At 58.1% G+C, this 24442-nt stretch overlaps 2 pseudogenes across 1 annotated transcript; both read right to left on the reverse strand.

The window, feature by feature from the left end:
* Window positions 1–4602, reverse strand: part of LOC144250449 (leukocyte immunoglobulin-like receptor subfamily A member 4) — a 28708-nt pseudogene extending 24106 nt beyond the window's left edge.
* Window positions 4603–12958: 8356 nt separating this feature from the next.
* Window positions 12959–22732, reverse strand: LOC144250450 (leukocyte immunoglobulin-like receptor subfamily A member 6; annotated as a pseudogene). Its single transcript, XR_013342492.1, has 8 exons — window positions 22705–22732; window positions 22472–22621; window positions 16463–16746; window positions 16022–16325; window positions 15517–15813; window positions 14950–15252; window positions 14286–14336; window positions 12959–13386 (listed from the first exon to the last, which is right to left on the reverse strand). The product of XR_013342492.1 is annotated as a leukocyte immunoglobulin-like receptor subfamily A member 6 (transcript).
* Window positions 22733–24442: the final 1710 nt, after the last annotated feature.

Genomic DNA, 24442 nt, shown 5'->3' on the forward strand with positions numbered 1-24442 from the left:
AGCAGGAGTGCGGTTCCCACACTGACATGAGGACATCCAGCTTTCGGGGTCTGAAGTCTTTCCCAGGACAGACAGTGGCTCTTTGTGGAGCTGGTGGGACCCAGTCAGTCTGTAGCAGGGCCTGTGTTCTGCCTTGTCCCCTAGATTGACAGTGAGGCCCAGGTCAGGGGACACTCAGCACATGTGAGCACAGGTCAGAATGTCCCAGCAGCCGAGGCCTCCCTCTGTCACTGTGGGAAGAGGAAAGGAGGCAGCGACCTCTTCCTCTTTCTTGGGGCATGATGTAGACACCCCAGAGGGGCCCAGCCAGCACATCCTGACCCCTGTGTCCCCTGTGGGGCCCAGCTCCAGACAGGGAGGCTGTAGGTGCCTGAGCCATGGCCCCCTGCTCCATTGACCTCCTGGCCCTTGGTGAGTCCTGGAGGTGGGGACTGGGTGGGTGGAGGTGACAGGGCAGGACAGGTCCCTTCCCTGCACAGGCCTGAGCCCAGCAAACCCAGCAGACTCTGTGTCCTCCCCCGGGGCTGCCCCTCACCTCTGCCCAGGCTCAGTGTGACCAGGAGCACTGGGTCCTAGAGGCAGACACCTGGGTTGGGGAAAGCCCCAGCCTTGGGAAGGACTGGGCAGCAGAGAGCCTCTTGGAAGGGGACCTGGAGGTCTCGCAGCCACCCCAGAGCAGGAAGAAGGCCACCCTGACCCTGGGAGCAGGTGGCCTGGGGAGCAGGGAGGCTGAGTGCCCAGGCTCCACCAGGCCCTGCTGGCCCAGCTCTGGGGGAACCGGGCGCTCTTCTCACTGGGCTTCTCTTCCAGGGCTCTGCCTGGGCCAGGCCATCCACGCACAGCAGGGTGAGTGCAGGTCCCAGGTCCTCCTCCCAGGGCAGCTGTGGACAGGGGCATGTGGATCCAGGAGCCTGGGGACCTTAACAGTGTCCCACGCGTGGGCAACCCCAGTGTGGCCCTCATCAGGTCCCTGTGTCTCTGCCTGTCTCCTGTGGTGTCCTGGGCTGAGCACAGGGCTCTCCCCTGACATGGTGGCTGTGTGTCTGGGGACGCGGCAGGATGCTCTGATGGCCACCTGGGAGTGGGTAGGTGGGGTCAGCAGGCCTGGCCTCTCCCACTTACTCGTGTTGGTGGAGAGCGTCCGTTCCTGCCCCTCAGCAGTTGTGCAGCCCACACCGTTACCAGCCACAGTCCCCACGCAGGCCAGTGGCTGCCCTCCAAGAGGCCCCTGGACTCCCTCCACCTCTGGCTGCAGTCTCCTGAGTGACGGGCACCTGGGCTTCTCCCACCCTGGGCCCTGTGGGTGGGGCAGGGGCCCGACATCTGTCCTAGGTCTCAGCCAGGTGCCCCATGTCCCAGGGAGCACAGTGCCACCTCCTCTGTGCCCTGATGTCCCCAGGGACACTTGTGCAGGGTCACAGCTGTGGACTTGGACAGGGTCTCCACCTGCCCGTCCTCCCTCCCCAGGAGGCTGTGTCTGTGCCTCTCCTGCTCCTTCAGCACACAGAGGGGCTCTGAGTGGACAGACAAGGACCAGAACTGAGGGAGATGAGGGAAGGAGATGGACTGGGTTGGCCCAAGGCTGGGACATTCCAGTGGGCAGAGGGGTCTGAGCAGGAGGCCAGCTGTGCAGCAGGTCACCCTCCAGCAAGTGCTAACAGACTGAGAAGGAGGGGACAGTGTAGGGGTCACTCCGAGGCAGAGGCTCAGCAGAGGCCCCTGGACCTGGCCCAGGGCAGGGAGGGGTGGGCACAGACACAGCAAGGCCAGGGTGTCCAGGCTCCCTGGGGACCCCGAGCCAGGCAGGATGTACCTGGGGTCAGGTCCTCCTCACCAGGTGGGAGAGCAGCTGCCACAGCAGGGAGGATGGGCACAGGAGGGGACAGAGGGAGGGGACAGAGGGAGAACAGAGGGAGGACAGAGGGAGGGGACAGAGGGAGGACAGAGGGAGGATAGAGGGAGGGGACAGAGGGAGGGGACCAGGGAGGACAGAGGGAGGGGACCAGGGAAGACAGAGTGAGGGGACACAGGGAGGGAGACCCAGGAGGTGAGCCAGGGAAAGGGAGGCAGGGAGGTGGATGACTGTGAAGCCACAGAGTGACCGCAGCTGCACAGCTCTGTAACCTGCCCAAGAACCCTGGGCTGTGCACCTGGATTCAATCTGTGGCTCAGCGACTCCTCCCAGTGGACGCTGAGCCGCTGTCTGCTTCCTCCCAGGGGCCCTGCCCAGACCCTCCATCTCTGCTGAGCCAGGCTCTGAGATCCCCCGGGGGAGGCCCGTGACCATCGTGTGCCAGGTCCTGCTGGGTTTGAGGACTTTCGCCTGGAGAAGGAGGGAAGCTCCCAGATCTGGGGTAAGAGGAGCCCTTCACCTTCTGAGCGAGAGGCCAGGTTCCTGTTCCCCTCCATGAGTGAGGACACTGCTGGGCGTTATCACTGCCGCTACCTAAAGTCCACGAGGTCTGAGCTCAGTGAAGACTTGAGGCTGGTGCTGAGCAGGGAGGACGTCACCCAGGCCCCCACCCCAGGACCAGCTCAGCCATCAGGTTGGTCCCTGGGTCCTGGACCCTGTCCCAGCTGCCATCCTGTCCACAGCCTCCTGCCCCCACCTGACCCCAGGCCCCTCCCTCTGCACAGTGTCCCTCAGCCCTCATGCCCTGAGGTCCCTGGAGCCCTGGTCTCATGGGCCACTTTGTGTGACCTGGACACAGGTCCAACATGGGGTGGGAATAGAGCTGGCCCTGCTGCTGGGTGGGGAGGGGTCCCCAGAGATGGTTGGGGGCAGACCCCTTCCAGAACAGTGTCTCTTCACTCAGATGGAGGGTTCACTGTCCTTCCCACGGGGCCAGAGCCTGGGTGGCTGAGGGTGACATCTGGTGTGGTCCCCTTCCACTGGGCAGGTCACCTGGCCCAGGGATAACCCTGACCAGGGCTGGAAGGGGCACTGCGGAAGCTTTGGGATGTGATGGTCCAGGTCCTGTGTGTGCTCAGTCTGGGGTTAGAGTCCAGGAGGGTCAGCCCATCCCAGAGAGGGACAGGGGACATTCTCCATTTAAAGCCAAGTCTTCTCTCCCTTCTCTGTGAATTCTCTGTAACCCAGACATCCTGGGGGCCAGATGCACAGTGTCCAGGGGTAGGCTAGATGCAGTGTCCAGGGGTGGGCCAGATGCACAGTGGCCAGGGGTGGGCCAGATGCACAGTGTCAGGGGTGGGCCAGATGCACAGTGTCCAGGGGTGGGCCAGATGCACAGTGTCCAGGGGTGGGCCAGATGCACAGTGTCCAGGGGTAGGGCCCCAGTCAGTTCAGGGGCACTCACTAGTTTATCCTGAGGCTCTGACAGGTCCCCAGTATCCTGGGTACTTACTGGTGGCACAGTGGCCCCTAGGTGAGGTCAGTGCCTGGCCCTCCTAACCCTGTGTCCTGGTGAGGCTCCCCACCCTGTCTGCCCATGACCAGGACCTGCTGGTGAGTGCTGGTGGGTGCACAGCAGGATCAGCTCAGGTGTCACCTGGGTCCCCAGGTCTCCTTGCCCACCCTGGGGGTCTGCAAAGGTCACCATAATCCAGGGTACAGGAGAGGGCCCAGGCAGGAGTTAGAGGACACTGTGGGAGGCGAGGGACTGCCCACAGGAGCCCAGAGACCTCAGGTGTGTGACTCCACCTGTGCTCCAGGCAGGCACACAGGGACTGGTGTAAAGCAGGTCAGCTCTGTAGAGACCACCGTGATCTCCATAGGTGAGCAGGCACCTGGCGGGAAGGGGCCATGACACACCCTGCACCTCTCAGGATGTGGCCCCAGGCAGGGACGTGGCTCCTGGCAGGTGACAAGGTGTGGAGTGGTCATGCTGACGCCCACGCATCCTGACCCCAGACCATCATGGTCACCTCTGCCTCCCTGTCCATGTGACGGGGTGGAGTGTCCCCCACTGTCTGTCCTGTTGGTCCAGCTGTCTGGGTGGATCAGTCTCACCTGCCCCTTCTGCTGTTTGCCTGGAACCTTCCAGGAGGAGGAGACCCTGTGTGGACCCTCGGTCATCCCCTCACTGTCCCCATGCTGTGGGGACCCTGGTCCTGACAGGGCTTCCCCAGTATCTGTGAGGTGACGTGTCACGGTCCTGTGCACTGAGACTCCATTAGGACCTGCAGACCCAGAGCTCTGTCAATCACCAGCTCAGGAGGTCAGCTCCAGGGTGCACTGGGCTGGGCATGCACCTGGGGACCCCAGCCCCATGCACTCTGGGTCCTGCTCACTGTAGCTCAGCACTGTGTCCCCAGGAGACCCTGGTGTTGGGGATAGGGTCACCCAGTGAAGGGCCAGCAGAGTCCCTCCATCCTGCCCTAAGTACGCACACACAGGGGTCACCTACCCTGACCCTTTCCCAAGGCCTCAGATGCTGGGGTTTGGGCTGAGAGGAGGGATGGGGACACTCAAATGTCCAGCAGACGTCGGGCTGGATGAACTGGCAGAGCAGGGACAGCCCTGGTCCAGCCCAGGGTCACACCTCTGCCCTCCCATGGCTGGTTCTCACAGTGGGCTGTGGGCACCACCAGGCCCTGAGCTCCCCTCTCATCCTCAGGTGGCAGAGGCTGCTCGTCCCCCATGTTCTCCAGGGTGGCCTTGGCCTTAGACTTGGAGCTGAGTTTGATCAAAGGCAGCTGTGTGTGCTCCAGTCACCTGTCCCCAGGGCCCTCCTGTTCACTGGGAGACCTGGGAGGGACACAGGGAGCATGGGAGGTGGGGCAGGGTGATCCAGTGACAGGACAGTCAGGAGAAGGGCTCAGGAGGCCACGGTCAGCCTAGGGGAGAGGCTGCCCAGCCTTCACCAGCCTCTGACTCCTAGGAGTCCCACGTGACATCAGTCCCACCCACAGGAGTGAGCTGCCCCACAGTAGGTCACCTGGGACTCTGCATGGGGTAGTGCCCACGGGCACAGGTTCTGGTCTGGAAATTGGGGAGTGGCTCCTATTTCAGGGGCCCTGGTGTGGGTCTTATCCACCTGTCCTGACAGTGTGCCGTGTCCTTCTGCCTCCAGCCTCCACCTCCCAGAACTACAGGGTGCTGAACTGTGTCCCCTGGGCCTGGCTGGGCTGGTCTTGGTGGCCCTGGGGGTGCTTCTGGGAGAAGCTTGGCACAGCTGGCCCAGGTCACAGAGAGAAGAGAGCCTGACCCCAGGGCCCAGGGGAGATGCCCACAGGACTCAGCCCATGTGAGCCCCAGGGACACAGAGGCCACCATGGACTGTGCACTCTGAACCTGGCCACTCTGCAGGGTCTGAACACGTCCTCCACCTGCACCAGGGAGCCGCATGGACCATCCCAGCCTCCCTCGGTGTCAGCTCTTGTGTCGCAGGGTGGCCTCCCCGCTGGACACCCATCACCTGGGCCCTGGCTCCACACCTTCCTGGTCTCCCGTCTCTTTTGGTGCATGATCCTCCACCATTCGGCCTGCGCAATGGTTTCATTAATGAGGTTCTAGGCATAAAGTTAGTTAGAAGAGATCAATATAAAACACACAGACTCAGTTACCTTATTTCTATTGCTAGGTCCGAGACGGCTCCCCTCTCTGGTTCCCACCTCTAACCGCCCAGCAGGCAGCAAGGATTACTCAGGGCTAGCAGGAGAGAGAGAGTGAACATGCCTGGGAGTAGCCTTTTATTGGGGAACAAGAGATTCAGGGGAGAATTCCATCCAATGAAGGTTCAGGGGGGCTGCACTCCAAGGTCAGGGTCAGTGATTGGGCCCCCGGGGTCAGTGGTCAGGCACACCCCAACATGGATGGGCTCTCTCATCAGGAAAGGGCCTGGAAAACTTCGAAAGCGCCTCAGACCCTTAACGGGAGCCACCCAATCACATGTCAGAAATGGCTTCCCACATGATCCTGTACCACTTCCCTGTTCATGTCCCTCCCCTACACTGTCCTCTTCGTCCTTTATTGCTCTAGCAGCTCCCATGACAAGCGAGGGCCATTCCCCATCTCTCCGTCCTGCCTTGGTGAGGTCAGCAGTTGGGGCTTCCCTCTCTCACCTGAGCAGTGACCTCCAGGTTGGGAAGTCTCAGCTCCCCACAGGACATTTGCAGCTGCCTGCTGGGAATCAGGAACTTGTCCCCAGCCCTGCCTTTCCCAGAAAGTCTACCTGACCCCAGCCTTAGCCACACAGGCCCCCAAACCTGCTTCCCCTTGCATGGATTGACCCCTTGTCACCCAGACTCTGTCCGCCATGGCAGTTTCAGACTAGAAGTCTTTCCTCCTGACATGGCGTTGGTACTTCTTCTCACTTTGGGCTTCAATTTGCATGGAATCCCTCTGTGCCATCACTCTCTGCCCTTGTGGGTCCTGAGAGCTACAGGGAGTCTCTGATTGGCTGTGTGCAGTTGTACCTTATGTTTCAAAGTCTCAGTCTCACTGGGTGTTTTGATCAGAGAATTTAATTCATTTACATTCACTGTAATTATCATAAGAAAGAACTTACTATGCCCATTTTGTTAGTTCTTTTCTGGTGTTCTTGTTATTTCTTAGTACCACTCTTCCTCTTGTTAAAAGAGGAAATTATCATGGTGATAGTGTTTTTATAAAAATACACGATGTTTCAAGCCTTAACCTTGAGTTAAAATGGCACGTCCAAAACCATGATGGCATCAGACTTTCTGAACTAGTCTGCATTTTGCCTTTGCAGAGAGTTTGTACCTTCATCCTTTCAGTTAATGTGCAACGTTTTACTTGGAGACCTCCACTCCACATTTTGTGAAAGGCAAACAGAGTGGTGATTACTTCCCACAACTGTATTTTTCTGGAGATTCCCTCTCCCCTTCACTCCTGAAGGAAAGTCTTAATGGTGACAGCAGTCTTGTTGGCTTTCTTTCTCTCCAGCACTTTGAAGAAATCATCCCAATCTTTCCTCCCTGCAAGATCGCTGCTGAGAAACCTCTTGGCTGTCTTTCTGGGGTTCCTGTGTGTGGGGTGAATCGCTTCTCACTTGCTGCTTGTGGAGTTCTCTCTGACTTTGAGAGTTTGATCATGCAGCCTCTTGGTGAACATCTCTGGGTGTTTCTTCCATGTCGGGTTTTTCCCTCTTTGCACATCTGGGTGTTCATTTCTCTCTCTGGGTTTGGGGATTTGTCTTCCTTATTTATTTAAATAGCTCTCTGCTCTTTTCTCTTTCTTGGCTCCTGCTGAGACTCATAGTAATTGTACAATGCCCACTTGGTGGTGTCCCATAGATTTCCCTCATTCCTTTGTATCTTTTCCTTTCTATCCTCTGGGTCACTTCCAATGTCTTGTCTTCAGGTCTGGCTCTGTCTCCTACTCTGTGAAGTCTGCTGGTGAAGCTCTCTCTAGAATTTCCACTTCAGTCCCTGTGTTCTTTAACTCCAGACTGTCGCTTTGCTTCCTCTTCATGGCTTTCATTTCTTTGTTGGACTTTCTGATTTTCTGTGTGTACACAATTTTTCTGATTTTGACTGGCTTTTCTGCTGTGGCCCACTGGGCTCCTTTAGGATAATTGTTTTGATTTCCCCAGGCACCCTGCAGGTCTCCATTTCCTCAGGGTCAGTTCCTGGTCCATTACTCAGTTCCATGGGGGATGCCATGTGTCTCTGACTCTTCATGATTCTTAGGGCCTTCACTGGTGTCTGCACATTTGAAGAAGTAGGCACACATTCCCGTCCTTACAGATAGGTTTTGTCAAGAAAACCCACTTACCAGCAAACCCACCTAGAGACTCCAGGTGGGTCTGATGGTGGGGACTTCATGTGGGTTTGCTGTGGGAGTCTCTGTGCAGACTTACCTGTCCCGGGGTCTGTAGGTGGGGTCCTAGCGTCTGGGTCGTGGACCAGCCTATTGCCACAGGATGGGCATATTGACTGATCTGTAAGTAAGTCCTTGTATCTGGGACTGGGGGCTCCTCTGAGGCCTGGATGCACAGGGGCCACCCTGGATCTCAGTGGGTCATGAGCCAAGTCTGCAGCACTGAGGGAGGCCTGCTGCATGAGTCCCTGGGGTGGACATGGAGTCTCACTCTGCAGGGCCAGTCCTGAGCCTGAGTCTCTGAGGGATGGCCAGTGAAGGGTCCAGTGGAGGTCATCCGGAGCAGGGCTGGGTCCCAGGCATTTTTTAAAGGATAGCTTGCTAAGGCCATAGACCTCAAGTGACAAGAGACAGGGACCCTGAGCAAGAGGAATCAGAGAAGTTGCCCTAGAATGTCCCATGCCACTGCCCTGAGAGAATTTCTAGGTTTCATCGCAGGGATGGGGACTGAGACAGATTTCCTGAGCTGCTGAGTGGAGCAGAACATCCCGGGGGACCCAGGCAGCTGGAGTTCCCAGGAGAGAGTGCAGGGGAGGGGAGAGCTGCTCAGAGAGAACTGAGACCACGGAGGATCCCTGAAGGAACCTCAGAGTTCTGATCGGCACATGCACTCCAGGAAGTTCCCCTCAGGAGGAAAGTACCACTGAACAGGAGCAGAAAAAGGTGTTATTGGAGCTGAGCAGGGCCAGGGCCAGGGCCAGGTTTTCTTCCCAGCCAGACAGGAGACCCCGCTGGAGGGTGGAAGGAAGGTTAGTATAGGAGTGCAGAGGGGCCTGCTGCAGTGGGGAGGACCAGGCACCTCCTGGTGAAGGCAGCTCTAGTTTGGCTTATTGCACATAATACCTAAAGGATCCAACTGCTTCCCAGGCTCTTCTCTGAGTTCTAGAACAGAGCTTCAGAGCACTGACAGGAATACGTCCAGCCCCTACAGAGTAAGGGTGCACTGTCTGGACTCCCATCAGTCATGACCATACGGGCAGCGGGGAGGAACCACAGCACCCGTCCACAGAAACTGACCTGGGGTTGGTCTCATGAGACCGGGCCTTTGCTGAGGTCCTGGGGTTGCTGGCTCTCTGTGTGGTACCAGTTGAAGTACCAGGATGTTGGAGTTGGTAAAGGAAGACAGTAAAACAGTTGTCACAGGGGCTGAGGGGGTGGCTCAGTGGGAGAGCACATGCCTAGCACGTGTGAGGCCCTGGGGTCAGTCCCAGCCCCAAACCACACCCCAACTATTTATTATAACTGTACTCAGTATTTTCAGAATTTAACCAATAAGTAGAAGTTGTTGGAAAAGGTGTGTGTGTGTGTGTGTGTGTGTGTGTGTGTGTGTGTGTGTGTGTGACTTAATGGAACTTCTAGATATAAAAGCTGCCATAGAATAGAAATATAACCCAGATGTTAGGGAAGCACTGCAGTAGAAGAGAACAGTGAACTAGAACTTTAAGTCACAGCAATAGAGACATCAAAAAGTGAAAGACAGACATAGTTTTTAATTTTTTTTTTTTGATTAGAAAGAATGTATCACTGTAGTTACCCTGATGACGGACACACTGAGAGAGTGAGGTGGAACCTTGTGCAGCTGCCTTTCCCTGCTGGCTAGAGAAGTGCAGCAGGGTGGGTTTACATTGTGTTATTTTTGGCCTTTGGTATGTCTTTGGAGAAGTTTTGGTTTGGTTCCTTGTGCAGCAGAGGAAACGCAGTGGTTGAAAAATTGTGGCGGCCACCTGTGGGCAATGCTGACACTTGAACCCTAAAGGGGTGCTCAGGACAGTGCCTCCCTAGATCATGACACTGACCTCCAGGAGCTCAGCCAGGGGCCTGCAGGACACACAGAGCAAAGCCCCTGCTGTGCCAGGGGAGGGAGGAAGCCTGGAGCCCCCTGCTGGGCTGCCCTGGCCATAGCTCTGTGTCAGGAGAGGGGAACTAAGCAGCCCTTGGGGCAAGTGCTTCCCTCCTGGGCTGTGGCTCCTGAGCCCCCCAGGAAGGGTCAGCCCACCTCCCAGCGTGGTCTTGTTTTCCTAGGAACGTGGCCATCTCAGGATGCAGTGTCTCTGCAGGCCCTTCAGACAGAGTGGGGTCTCCTCTGTCCACCCCCACGGTCTGTCTGATCTGTCCTCATCCCTCCAGGGGACACAGCACCAAATACACCTGCTGCCCTCCTGGGCCAGACCCTTCCAGGTGAGAGTGACCCAGGGCTGGGCCTCCCCCCTCAGGGCCTCCCTGGGGCTCCATCCCCCTGCAGCCTGTCCAGGGCACAGGGTGGTGAGCCCCTTGCCAGGGCAGCCATCCCCCAGCCCTGGAGATGCTTCTGGGGAGACGCAGGCTCCCTCTTCAAGGAGGGCAGAGCAGCAGACCCTGAGCACCTGGCTGTGCAGCTCACCTGGCGCTTCCTGCTGGGATGAGCACAGAGACACAGGGAAAGTGAAGGACATAACAAGAGCCAGGCTGGTGGCCCAGGGCTGTAATTCTTGAGCTCAGGAGGCTGAGGCAGGAGGATGGCAAGATCAAGGCCAGCCTCAGCAACTTTGTGACCTAAGCAACTTAATGAGACCCTGTCTCCAAATAAAACATAAAAAGACTAGGGATGTGGCTCCGTGATAAAGCCCCCCTGGGTTCAATCCCTGGTACCAATATATAAATAAATAACAAGTCTCTTTAAAGACTCTGGAGTGCGGTTTGTTTTCTGCTGAACTTTGGCCTCATCCACTTCCCTTTCTCCCTCCAGTACCCCTCCCCTGTTCTCTGCACTGCATGTCCCCTTGGGCCCCATTGCTACCTCCACCCTTTGCTGTGTCACATCTGGGGAATAACAGTGGCTTTGCAGAAGCTGAACTGTAGAACTTCCTGGTTGCCCTGCAATCCCAGCATCTCTGGAGACAGAGGCAGCAGGATGACAAGTTTGAGGCCACCTCAGCAATTTAGTGAGGTCTAAGAAACTGAGCAAGAGGCTAAGCCTGGGGCGAGAGCTTAGTGGTAAGGACACCTGAGGTTCAATACCTGGCAGCAGGGGAAAACCTCCTGGTGCTCCTCATCCCCTGCCCATGTACCTGGGAGCAGGAACACCCTCCTCTGGCCCTCCGTTTCCTTGTCCTGAGGAGGTCATCACAAACCCTCTCCAAGAGGGCTTTGGGTCAGGGGTACAGGGTGCAAGGGAGGGGCTCTGTCCTGGTTAATCTGCAACCTCCTTAGGAGATGGGGTGGCGAGGCTGGGACCTGCGAGGATCCTGGCTTTGTCCCCAGGGACCAGGTGGACATTGCTGTGTCCACTGAGACCCAATGCTGGGCCCTCTGCCCTTGTCCCAGCTCTGCAGGAGAGGGAGCTGCACAGCCCGCCTGCGGGGGCTTTACCAGAGCCTGGCTGACCTGGAAGGACGGGCCAGCTCCTGCCCCCTGCAGCCCTCGGGTCTCCCCTATTTTGGACAGAAACCCTGAGAAGCACTGTGAAGCTCCCTGTCCAGGGCACCTGCTCATGGAGAGACAGAGCTGACCGTGCACTGCTGGACACATGCCCAGCCGCACACCTTAGCTTTCCTGAAAAGCCCATGTACAGGAACTGCCACCCCAGGGGATGATGCCGGGAGACTGGGCCAGAGGAGATGACTCCAGGTGCACCCTGGGGGCTACAGGAGAAACCCAGGGCCACCAGCTTGTCTTCTGCAACAGCACGACAGGAGGAGCCCAAGGCCTGCAGGAGGCCGGCAGGGCCAGGGCCACAGCAGGCACCTGGGCTTCCTCAGAAGCATGCACATGTCCAGTGTTAGTGACAGCCCCTGCTGCAGAGCCCGCAGGCCACGCTCCCCTGGCGTCTTAACCCTCTGCAACAAATAGGGTGAAACCCTGGCCAGGGGCACCTGGGGGCGGAAGGGTGGCCAGGACCCTGAGGGCTGCAGCTCCTCTCACTCCTCTCGAGGGTCTGTTAGGGCTGACCCTGTCCAGCACAGGTCTAGTGGTCAGGGATCAGGAAGTGGACCCCAGGTGTCCCCAGGGGGAGAACACAGCTGGAAATACAGGGCCTCCCTGGGAGCCCACAGGCAGGGAGGTGGGAATGGAGAGAACAGAAATCTAAAACAGTCACAGAGATACCCGGGGCTCTGCTGACAGTGAGCAGCTCTCAGAACAGACGGGAGTCCCAGGAAGAGACTTAGAGAGCCACCAGAGGCCGGAAGGGCTGGCAGGACACGGGGAGGGCCTCAGGGGCGCTCGGGGCGGCACCATGAGGGCAGCTCTCAGCTGGAGGTTGCAGCAGCGGAAACCTCAAGACTGGAAAAGAACCAGGACTGCAAGGTCAGAGCCTCAGGACCAAGGGACACAGGGGTCACCTCTGCACCTGGAGCACCAGGAGCAGAAAGGGGACACAGAGACCCAGTGGGAGGACAATGATAGGGGGTCCCCAGTTACCATCAGACCAGACCCCAGACTCAGGACCTCAGAGACGCCACCCAGGACCAGGCAAGAGAGCCACTGAGCACCTGAGCTCAGGTGCAGGAATCCAGGGTGACGATGGCCACCAGCCCACCTGCAGAGGGACGGACACAGGTCTGCAGGACGACGCAGAGACCAGGTGGGCAGGACCAGGGCCGGGACAGAGAAGGAGGAGAGCAAAGAGCACCCGCCCCATGCTCTGCCCTGGGAGTTCCCCTCAAGGTGGAGGGAGAGAGCGGCTGCTCATGCCCACGCTGAGGGGCTCTGCCTGCAGCCCACCTGCCTTGAAATGCTAAGCCAAGGTCCTGGGGCAGGAAAGTGCACGCCATCAACCACATGCACTACCAGTGAAGGGAAGGCCTGGCGGGTGCCTTACCTTCATTGATAGTCTCTGCACTATCAGTGGACACTCAAGTCCCTTCATTGAAACAGCTCTGTTCACAATGTCTGATGGGCAGCGCACGGCCTAGTGATTCCATGAAGAGAGAAACCTGGCAGGACCCAGGGAGCCATGTCAGGAGGTGACTCTAGGTGACATTGGGGGTCGATGATTCTCTACCCTCCAGGAGTAAACAGAGATGTTTGGATTTACACGACCTGGTGATGTGGTGGTGCCTCGGCATGTGGAGGGTGGGAGGAAGGACATGGACAGTAAGAGCAAACACACAGCAGGACTCTCAGGGTTTTAATGTGTTTTTCACAGTCATGTCCACAGGACCAGTGCCCCTTACACTGTCCCTCAGACACCAGCCTGTGGCTTGCATGTCCCGTGTTTCAGGGGCATCTTCACAGCTCCCAGTGGGGACTGGCGCGTGGAGGGCTGCAGAGAGCGCTGGGCCAGCCCTGGGTGCGCACAGCATGGTGGGGAAGGCTCTCAGCCAACACCCAGCTGGTCCTGCACCCAGTCACCTCTGCTGCCAGGACAGTCTCAGGTGCAGCCCCACCTGTCCAGGTGGCCTTCAAACTCCTGGGGGTCCTTCCTCTCCCAGCTCTGCACTCTGAGTGTGCCCTGTTCTCTCCTGTTCACCTCCTGGCTGCATCTCGGGTCCCTCTCTGGCTGTCCTGAGCCTGAAACAGCAGGATCCCGAGGACCAACAGGACCAGGCCAGCCACGCCCATCCGGATGAGGTTCTGCACTGTGTAATCCTGGGAAGGTGAGGCTGGGAAATGGACACAGAGGTCAGAGGTCAGGGAGACAGGATCCCCACATGTCCACCCAGGGCAGCCGCCTCCCCTGGCCAGGACGTGACCCTCAGAGTCCAGTCCCAGAGCTGAGAATCCTCCCGACCCCCGTGAGCTGGGGTCTGAGCTGTTCTGCGCTGGGCTGATGGTCTCAGTGGCTCCTGAGAACCAAGTAGAGGAGGGGACCTGTGACCTGAGGAGCCCTGTCCTGCCTGGGACCCACCTCCTCGCCTCATTCTCACCACAGGACTCTCTGAGCCCCTCTGAGCCCTTCCTGGTCCTCAGGGTCCCCTCTGCTCCTCTCCCTGGTCCTTCACCCTCTCTGTGCTCTGGGAGGTCAGGATTGTGTCTGAGTCACGTTGGAGCAAAGTTCAGCTGAGCCCAGAGCAACTGCATGACACCTGCAGCTGTCAATCGTGTGACAGGCACCACCACCCCATCCACCCACCAAGGTATGAGGACACTGAGGCTCACCCAGGTCCCCAGCAGGAAGCAGCAGAGCGGGGCCTGAACTGGGGGAGTCTGACTCCCAGTCTCCTTCTCTCCACCAGAGCTCAGCCCTGAGCTGGAGGGAAAGAGCCTGACACCCTGATGGCCCTGAGCCCTCCCCTGCTCAGTGTCACTGTCACTGCACACAGGGGACAGGGCCCTGCAGATTCAGGTCCTGGAGGCTTTCCTGGAGGCCCCTCTCCCAGCAGGGCACAGCCAAGGTCAGCCTGAGAGGCACTTGAAGGTCAGGGCCAGGCCTCTCCTCTGCCCTGGGAGAAACTGAGGCCCAGAGGGGAAGGGCTGGTCCCCCTCAGCATCTCCAGAGGGGGCTGCCCCCCTCAGCTCAGCCCTGCCCTGGACCCACCTCCCACCAGAGCCCCTCACTCACCACTCTGGGGTCCTGGGTCCGTGGGGGTGGGGGGCTGGTCCTCAGGGCCTCCTGGGGTGGGTGGGAGGTGAGGGCTGGGCTGCCTGCCCCCCACTTCAGCTGGCTGCTCCTCCCCAGGCTGGCCCCAGAGTCACCTCTGCCTGGACCTCCCCCTCACGCCTCCCAGCCCTGAGCCCTGGGGCCTGGTTTCCTGACACTGCAAACCCCTGAATCTTGTCCTCTGAAAAGTTTGAAGAGGAAGCAGAGATCCAGTGGGACAGTCAGAAGAGCTAGGTCAGAGTGGGGTGGGGAGTCCTGGGTCCCTGTGAGGTATGCGGACTCAGGGACCAGCCTTGGGGATGGTAGGGTCAGGTCCCCCAGAGGGTCCTGGGAATGAGGAGAACAGGAGGGTGAGGGGTGCAGGCTGCCCCTGGGGACTGTCTCTGCCCATCCCCCTACACCTGCCTGGCCTCCCCAGGGCCCTCCTGTGCCCACCTGCACCTTCCTGATTCCAGTGGTGGGTGGGTGCACAGGCTGGAGGACCCTGCTGGCCCCTCCTGTCTGAGGGGTGAGTCCCGCTGGCCGACCCTCCCTAGGCCCCTCACTCCCATCCCACCCAGAGCTGTCCTGGGCAGGGCCCTGAGGGAATCCTTGAGCTCACAGAGGATGGGGTCAGGTCACTCACCTGAGACCACCAGGTCCAGGGGGGCACTGGGCCATGACAGCAGGTAGGGGGATGAGCTGTGAGAGCCATAGCACCTGTAGGTCCCCCCGAGGGCTGGGGTCACAGCTCTCATGGAGAACTCTGCCTGGTACCATGGGGCTCGGTACTCTGCTCTCAGACGCAGGGGGGGACCAGCTGCCCCCTCCTTGCACAGGAGGAAAGTGTCCATCTTGATCCGTGACTGACACAGCAGGGCCACGTTCTCCCCTGAGGACACTGTGGGACCAGGCTGCACTGAGAGGGAGGGTGTGTCAGGGAGCTGTCCTGGAGAGAGGAAGGAGGGTGAGGGTGGCCCCAGCTTGTTCTGAGCTGAGACCTCCCCAGGCCTCTCTCTGAGGACCCTGTGCTCTCTGTCTGTCTCATTGTCTCTGATCCTTCCTGTCCCTGTGTCCCTGTCTCTGTCCTCTCTGCCCCTCCCTGTCTCTCTCCCTCCTGAGACCCCCACATCACCCTGGCCATCACCTCCTGGGGCTCCCCAACAGGGCTGTGCAGAGTCTGGGTCCCTGACTGCACCCTCTGGCTCCTCACCTGAGACCAGGATGTCCAGGGGGTCACTGGGGGCTGACCATTCAGAGGAGAGGCTGTGTCCACCGTAGCACCTATACCGACCCCCGTGGGAGCGGCTCACAGGGCCCAGCAGGAAGTCGGCCTGAGAGAGCCCAGCCTGGGGCTGCTGGGCAGGGCGCTGGGGGAGGTCCTGTGCCCCCTCCTTGGACAGAGTGAATATGTCATAGGTGACGTCTGAGTGACACGGGAGGGTCAGCGTCTCTCCAGGGGCCAGGACAGGGCCCTGCTGGGTCAGGAGGGAGGGCCTCCTGGACACCCCTGGAGGAAGAGGAGCCTGGGCTGAGGGCTGGATCCTGCCAACCCCTGCCTCCCCCCGTCCTGCCTGCAGGTCACCCTGTCACACCTGGGGGTCTGGACCAGGATTCCCAGGTTCTAGGCTCTAACCTGGGACACTTCTGGGTTCAAAATTCCAGGAATACATCAGTTGCCTCAAAAACTGAATAGAACAAGAAAGAATATTACTCACCTGAGACCAGGAGCTCCAGGGGGGTCACTGGGCACTGACCACACCTGGGGTTGGCTCCTGTAATAGCCGTAGCATGTGAATGTCCACCTGTGGCTGGGAGTCACAGGGCCCACAGGGAACAGGGCCTGGACCTGCCCACTGGGGTCTTGCTGTGAGTCCAGGGTCCAGGTGAGGTGGTGTCCTCCTTCCTTGGTGAGTACAAACCTGTCATATCCCTGCCCTGAGCCACACTGGAGGGTCACGTTCCCTCCTGAGGTCACCACAGGGCTGGACAGGGCTGAGAGCCAGGGTTTGCTGTAGGATCCTAGGAGAGAAGGAGGCAGGTGTTTATGGCTCCCTCCTCCCACACCATCCCCAGCTGGGCTGTGAGAGAAACCCCTGGGAGCAGACCCCCTCCCTGAGGGCAGAGCCTGGGGCTGGGACCCCTGAGGGTCCTCTCACCTGTCACCACCAGCTCCAGGGGGTCACTGCGCTCTGACCACCCAGCAGGGCTGAGATAGAGGCATTGATATCTCCCTGCATGGTGGTCAGTCATGGTTGGGATGGAGAACCTGGCCTTGTTCTCAGTCTGGAGTAAGGCTCTTTTGCATGTGGGTCTCTGGCTTCTTTCCTTAATGAGACAGTACAGCCAGGTCCCCAGTGATCCTTGACACCAGAGGGTCACTGTCCTCCCATGGGGGATGACAGGGCCTGGCTCAGCCCAGAGTTGGGCTTGGGGAGGGTCCCTGCAAAGAAATCAGAGGCAGGATCCTGGGACATCCCTACCCCAGGTCCCACTGCCCTACCTTGTCACCACCCTCAGCCCAGGCTGCTCCCTTCTCTCCGGAGACCCCAGGGGCTGAGCCTGGGCAGGACGTGGGAGGCTGCAGGGCCCTCACCTGAAGACCCCCGGGGGCTCTGTAGCAGACTCAGCCCTGGAAGAGAGGTCCCCGTGAGGAGCTGGCATCTCAGTGTTGGGGAGGATTATTGTCCCTTGTGGTCACAGCAGCCATTTGGTACCATATGCACTTAAGACCTGAGGGCTCTCTGTGAACAGGCACCTGGGACCCTCCCCACCCACCCTGTGTCCTTCCCTCCACCAACACTGACCGAGGCAGAGGAGGACAGGCAGGGTGGACCTCATGCCGCCTGCTCTGAAGACGTCCAGAGAGGAGGGTGCAGGCCCTGCAGGTCAGACAGCACGGAAGTGGTAAGCAGGGGCTGCTGCTGCCTCCTCTTCCCCAGAGCTGAGCACCCACCAGATGGGGACGGGCCCTCCTGTCCTGTCTCTGGTTTCCTCAAGGCAGGGCTGAGGGGATTCCACCCCTTGGGGACATCTCAGCACAGATCTGAGGTCCCCCTGTCCCTGAGGCCCTCATGACTGACCTCGATGCTGCCCAGCCAGGCCAGGCCCCAGGCCCCACCTGAGTCGACCCCACACAGGCTGAGTCCAACCCAGGATTATGTCCTCAGAGGATCCAGGAAGGGAATGTGGGGGTCACTCTCAGACCAGGTGAAACATGATCAGCTACTGGGCAGGTGGGTGCCAGGCCCCAGAGGTCCAGTATGGTGGAGGCCTGCACCCTGCCCTCTGGGAGCTAGACCAGCTGAAGGGCCTCAGGGCTGATTTCCCAGTGCAGCCCACCATGGCGCAGCCTGTGCAGGAGCAAACCCCTCCCTCAGCAGCTCTGGTCTGTTTACGTTGATGGTCTCTGGTGTTTTGTTCCAGTAGCGCAGAGCTGACTGACACAGCAGCTGAAAGGAGCGAGCCCTCCTCCCTGAGCCAGGTCCCCATGCTGCACGTGAAATGCTCTGTTCTGGGGGATAAGGGAAGAGGCATCCCATCTGCTCTGGAGTCCATGCTCCAGCCTGTCCCACCATCAACAGAGCAGCTTGGCTGAGAGCTGAGGTGGGCGTCACCACCCCTGGAGCCTGGCTGTCCTTGTAGGAAAATGCTCTTCATCCTAAACTGGATGCTCCACACTGTGCCAGGTGGGGAGGGACCCTCCTGTGGGGCCTCGGGAGCTCTACCTGGCTCATCACTTCCTGTGTGTCCTTGGCTGCAGGGTCCACACAGCAGGGAGGGGACGGCTGAGGGTGAAACTGAACAGGGGACGGAAACCACAGAACTAGGGTGGCAGCTGAGGTGAGGGCTGCAGATGTCACCTCCTGTCCTTCACGGGGTCCTCCCTGGGCCCTGGGTCTTCAAGGCAGATGTGTGGGGTGAAGCGGGAGCTAGGCCCTTAGCATGTCCTCCTGGTCCTCCGTCAAGACCAGAATGGGGCAGGGGTGTGCCTGAGGATGCTCAGCCCTCCCCCCTAGATCCTGACAACTTACCCCACCATCCCCCAGGCCAACCTCCACCTCCCCATTGTCCCCTCTAATCCATGCCCCATCCTGCTGCATTGCCCATCCACCATCTCCTTTTGCAGGTCAGCAACCCTGGGCCTGAGGAGCAGTAGGGTGGGCAGCCAGTTAAGAGTGTCCAGGGGTCCTGGTGTCCACCATGGTCCTCAACACGCCACAGGTCAGCCTGGGGAAGTGGACCTCACCTCTGCACCATTCACCCCATTAGCTCTATGACCCCGTCCTGGCCCCTTTGGACCTGGTTTGATGGAACACCAGTGACAGTTAGCACAGAGGACAGTGCCAGGGAGACCAGCTACCCCAGGTCCACTGAGGGAGTCAGCTTGGTGGCCCATCCTGGAGGACCTGGTGCGTCTGTCATCAGCACACCCCTGAGCACCTGTGCTGGTGGCTGTGTGAGGGGACTACAGTGGCCTGCAGCGTGTGCTGGTTTATGAGTCCCCAGCCCTCAACCCCCCCCCCCAGCCACTCTATCCCAAGATGCACCCCCAGCTCCAGGAGCAGTGGGCACATCTGTGCAATCAGGGAGCCAGGAAGGGACGTGGACGTCTAGCCCAGGTCCATCCCACACTCCAAGTGCTCTTTGCTGCTGCCTTGGGAAGAGGTGGAGATTCTGGCCAGACCAGGAAGGTCGTCCATCTCCTGTGGCTGAGCACTGTTTCCCCTGCTACCCCTCAGCCTCCAAGGGTGCACTTCCTGGGAGCCAAAGAGTAGGTGGACAGAGGTTGGGGACAGGTCCAGTGTGGGCTGCCATGATCTCAGCTTGCTCTGAAGCATCCTCCCTGCAGGAGTGGCCAGGGTGGGGCAGGGGAGGATCAGGGTCAGCAGGAGTGGGCTCAGGTGGACACATGCTGAGCAGGGCTGCTCCTGGACCCTGCTGTTATGGGAGGACATCTGAATCTGTGAGCCCTCCTCAGTTCAGGGACAAGAGGAGGCATCTCAGCCTCACGTCCTGGTCAAGGAGTGGATTCTCCCTGAGTTCACTGACTAGGACACCAGCCCCAGGACTAGAGTCCAGTCTGACTCTGACCCTTCTGTTTCCAGGACTCTGTCACCTCGGCTCCCTGCCAGCTCCACTGCTGTGGCTCTGGTGGGGTGCCCTGGGGACACTGCGTGGACATGGAATGTGCTGGACCTCTCCCACCTGCGACCCTGAGCTCCAGGGATCTCTGTGTGAGGAGCCCTACGAGGGTGAGTCCTGGTGAGGAACCACTCACTGCAGGTGCCTGAGGGCCAGGTCACAGGCTCATGGGAGCTGGTGGGAAAGGTCCCCTCCGGAGCTCAGGAGGAGGCCCACCTCCTTGGAGTAGCTCCCCCAGGACACCCTGAGGCTGGCGTGGACGGTGCAGGGTCAGAGCCTGTGAATTCTGATCGAAGACCAGGAACCAGCGAAAGCCCTAGAGTGACATCCCCCAGATCAAGCAAAACAAGACAAAACTGAAGCCCATTTAAGATTCTTCTTCATCAGGAAGTGCTCAAGGTCTGGAGGTCACTTGCTGCTGGCCAGTCCCTCTGAGTGCAGCAGGGGCACCCTGACCTCAGTCCCTGTCCGGTGGAGACCCTCGGGCAGTGCCTGGTCCCCAGGGGGTCCCTGTCTCCAGCACTGGAGCTTCCCTGCTCACCAGGTGACCAGCCCACCCTGGAGACCCCAGAACGTGAACACCTCAGCCTTTTGTAGATCTGGCTGAGGCCAAGGAGGTGTCCAGGCAGGTCTCAGAGGAGAGTGGGAGCATCAGTGTCCAGCGTCCTTTTCCTTTGCTTCCAGAGGATCCAGTGCAGAGGATCCTAGGTCCTCTCATTGTCCCCAAACCTCCTGCTTAGGAGAAACCCACAATCTGGCCAAAATCACAACCTGGGCTTGAAGTATTAACAACAAGTCCCTAACCATCTTGCCCAGACAGAATCCTGGAGGGACAACCACACAGAGGTAACCCATGTGGACTCTCCCTCCCAGGACTCTGCCTGTCCCTAGTGTTGGCCGTGGCAGGTCACCCTGGGCTCCTCAGTGCATGACCTCAGCTTCCCAAGGCTCCTTCCAACAGCCTGGGCTCTGGAGGCCCAATGTCTTCAGGAGGGACTTTCCACCATGTCCTCTGCTGCCTCCCCTTCCAGGGCACAGCAGGGACAGGAGGTGGGTGAATGGGGGCCACATTGGGGCCAGGATGCAGGAGCTGAGCAATGAGCAGGATGTGGTCGCCAGGGTCTGTTGCCTCCTCCCACACAGCAAGGTGACCGCTCCTCACCCTACAGGGTTAGAGATGTGAGAAACTGTCAGAGGAGACCTGGGTGCAGCACCCACCGCTCCAAGGCCCCACTCACCCCTTGCTTATCAGACCCCCTTTGCCCTCTGCAGGAGAATGTGGCTACAGAGACACTTTACTGTATCTCCCTGTCTCTCTTGGCACCTGCAGGACGCAGCGGATTCCAGGCCACCGTCCCCATGGTGATCCATGTGCTCATATGATCACGAGCAGCTCACTCATGTGCTCTGTGCTCCCATTTGGGCCGTGTCCCTCAGGCATCCCAGGTCAGCAGAGGTGGGGGTTCTTGACCTGCCTTTGTGTCCTGGGTGTCACTGTTGCATGTCGCTCACTGTCTCCATACTCTGCGAGCATGCCCCTGCTCGGGTGACTCTGCTGTCTTGTACCTGAAGTGGAACCTGAAGGCCCTGCGAGCTGTGGTCACCAAGGCACGCGCTGACCTCCAGAAGTCCTGCGTCCTGCAGAACCACACTGGGTCCCTTGTTGTGGCATCTCCTGAGTCACCCCCCCAGCCCTGGGGACTGCTGTGAACACACCCATGTCATCTACTTGTAATAGGCAGAGGGTGGATCTTCAGTGCTCTCACCACGGAAAGAACAAACGAGAACGGTAGCTGTGGGGCTGTGGGTGTGTCCGTGAGCTCAGTGTGGAGCTCATGTCACACCAGAGTCACATCCCAACACAGGAAACTGTCCCCCCCAACCATGATCAACTTTTATTCATCATTAACATGGCAATGAGTCTGAGAGGAGTCTTCACCATGACCTTGGATTCTCCCAGAGTGGACAGGCCTCAGCGTGGGTTGCTCCTTCACTTTCTCCATGGACGGTTACATTAAGGAGGGCTGGGGAGGGGCAGTGGGGAGGCCTGGACCCCACCCAGCACCAGGAGGGAAGCATGAGCCAGGTCAGGCATCTCTGGGGTTTGGGAGAAGCTGCGTGAGGCCTCACACCGTGGCCATTGCCCACCCCCTTTCTCGTCCTGGGCTGAGGTCAGCATCATCCCCTAGAGGGGGCAGAGGTAGGACGGGGCAGCTGCTGGGTCTGGCAAGGCCTCCTGTGTCCCCTTCAGGGTTTCCTGGTCCCCAGTGATGGCCCGTGTCCCCCTTCCTCCTCTCGGCCGTGTGCTGTGGGAGGACCTGGCAGGTGGTGGGCAGAGCCTTCAGCTGTCCACACTGGGGAGAGGACTCAGAAGGAAACGGTGCCCAGACCCTTTCTCCTCCTGGGTCCTCAGATCTCGTCTGGACCAGGGGTTTGGTCTCTGGTCCTGTGTCCTGGAAGATGAAGGGCTGAGTCTATTTTCTAATCTTCTGTTCAGTGTTCATTGCTTCAAATGTATGAGGGTTTAAAATGACCCCTTCACAGTGTCGTCCTGAAGAGCAGCGTTCACAGCCCTTCACATCAGAAAGGAGCCATGTGGAAAGTGTCATTTTCATTCTTTGGTTCAAAATAGAGAGAAAATGTGTCTCCTTCCTTGGGAGGAAATTCTGGCCACCTTCAGGTAGCCAGCAGGGCACTGGGTGGACAGGAGGCTGGGGTGGGCCTGGGACCATCACAGAGGCTGAGGGCCAGGTGGGGCTGCAGGGAGAAGGTCCAGCAGGAGCCAGGCCCTCCCTGTGGGCAGAGCTGGGTGCTGCAGGGGACCAGCCTGGGTCAGGGTTTTCTCTGAGAATCCCAATGAGGGGAACAGGGTTTCCAAGGGGGTGTCCTCCTCAGGGGTGGGGCACTCTCTGTCCTGCACCATCTCTGAGCAGCACTGCAGAGGGGGCTGCTGTGGAGTCCCCAGGCCGACCTCACCCAGGACGTGCCTGCAGCTGGCTGTCCCCTTCCTCAGGGCGTCTCACCTCCTGTGCTCAGACTCTCCAAGGTCCTGCTCACATGGGCAGCAGGGCCACCCCTTCCTGAGTTTCCACCTTGGCAGCTGATGGGGGCATAAGGCCCGCCAGCCATGCCCACCTGGATGAGGTCCCACAGGGTCACCTGGATGGTGTGGCCTGTGGGCAGGACAGAGGGTCCCTGAGGGCTGGACAGGTCACACTGGCCCTTTAAGCCCAGCTGGGTGTTGGTCCTTCTGTACCCTGAGAGGGAATTTCACAGCAGATCATCTCTCTGAAGCTCTGGCTGGTGGCGATGGCCTGGAATCAGGGGCTCCTACGAATTAGGAGGGAAGAGGAAGGAGCAGTTGGGGTCTTGGGGACCCCCTGGGCCGTGCACTGTCTTCTCAGGAGAGCACTGTGTAGCCCTGGCTGACCTCACACCCCACTAGGGCTGAGCAGCCGTGGCCCCTGCTCACTGTTCCTCAGTGGTACAGCTCAGGACAATCTCGGGGACACTATGGTGATGAGGCTTAGAGGGAAGGTTTTGGCATGAAGTGCCCACATTAAAAAACAGGAAGATCACGGGGTGCAGGGGCACACACCTATAAACCTAGAGGCTCAGGAGGCTGAGACAGGAGAGTTGAGAGTTCAAATCCAGGATCAGCAAAAGGGAGGCACAAAGCCACTCAGTGAGACCCTGCCTGTAAATAAAATAGGAAAGAGGGCTGGGGGTGTGGCTCAGTGGGGCATGCCCGAGTTCAGTCCCCGGTAGCAACAACAGCAACAACAACAAGGAGACCCTGGAAAATCCCAAACAAAACTCTAATTGTACATCAAATGGCCCTAGAAGAACAGAAACAAACTAATTCCCAAATCAGTATGAGACAGCAAATAATCAAGGACTGAACTAAAATTAATGAAATAATCAACAAACTCAAAGCATCAATGGAACAAAGAGTTAGTTCTTCATAAAGATGAGCAAGGTTCACAAACCCTTAGCCAGAATGACCAAAAGAAGGAGAGGGCAGACCCAAATCAACATCATTGAAGACGTAAAGGAGACATCACTACAGACACAGCTAAATCTAGAGGATCATTGGGGTCATTTTAAAACAGTACCCTCTAATAAATCGGAACATATAGAAGGTATAGATATATTTCTAGACAGATTTGACCTGCAAAAATGAACTAGGTTGATATAGAAAACAGACTAATATCATGCGAAGCAGAAATCAAAGGCCTTATGAGAAAGAAAAGCCTGGTACCTGATGGATGCTCTGCTGAGTTTCTATCAGACCATTAAAGACAGACCAATGCAACATTCCTCAAATTATCCCATGAAATAGAGAGACAGAGAGCACTCCCAAACTTACTCTCTGAAGTCAATATCACCCTGATAACAAAACCAGATAAAGACACATGAAGAAAAGAAAACTACAGAAATATCCCTTATGAACAAGATGCCAAACTTCATAATAAAATAATAGCAAAGCACGTTCAAAACACTTTAAGAAGACTGCATACCATGGTCAAGTTAGATTAGCCCCAGGGATGCAAGATTGGTTCCACATACACAAATCAGAAAATGAAATTCATAGCACAAATAAAACCAAGGGAAAAAATCACACAATTCTCTCAACAGATGCAGAAACAGCCCTGGACAAGATTCAGCCACATGGTTACGTTCAAAACACTGAAGAGGCCTGGGCATGGGACTCAGTGAGAGAGGCACGGCTAGCATGTGCACAGCCCTAGGTTCAATCACCAGCAGTGCAAATAACTAACAAACAAAAAAGACTCTGAAGAAACTAGGAACTGAAGAATCTTCCCTTAATATAATAAAAGATATATATTCCAAACCCCCAAACAAGATCATACTGAGCAGAGAGATCTGAAAGCATTTCCTCTAAGATCAGAAAGAAGAAAGGGTCTCCATTCTCACCACACCTGTGCATTATAGTTCTTGAAAGTGTAGCCAGAGCAATCAGGCAAGAGAAG

Source organism: Urocitellus parryii, chromosome 15 (genome assembly GCF_045843805.1).
Source record: "Urocitellus parryii isolate mUroPar1 chromosome 15, mUroPar1.hap1, whole genome shotgun sequence".
Classification (NCBI taxonomy): domain Eukaryota; kingdom Metazoa; phylum Chordata; class Mammalia; order Rodentia; family Sciuridae; genus Urocitellus; species Urocitellus parryii.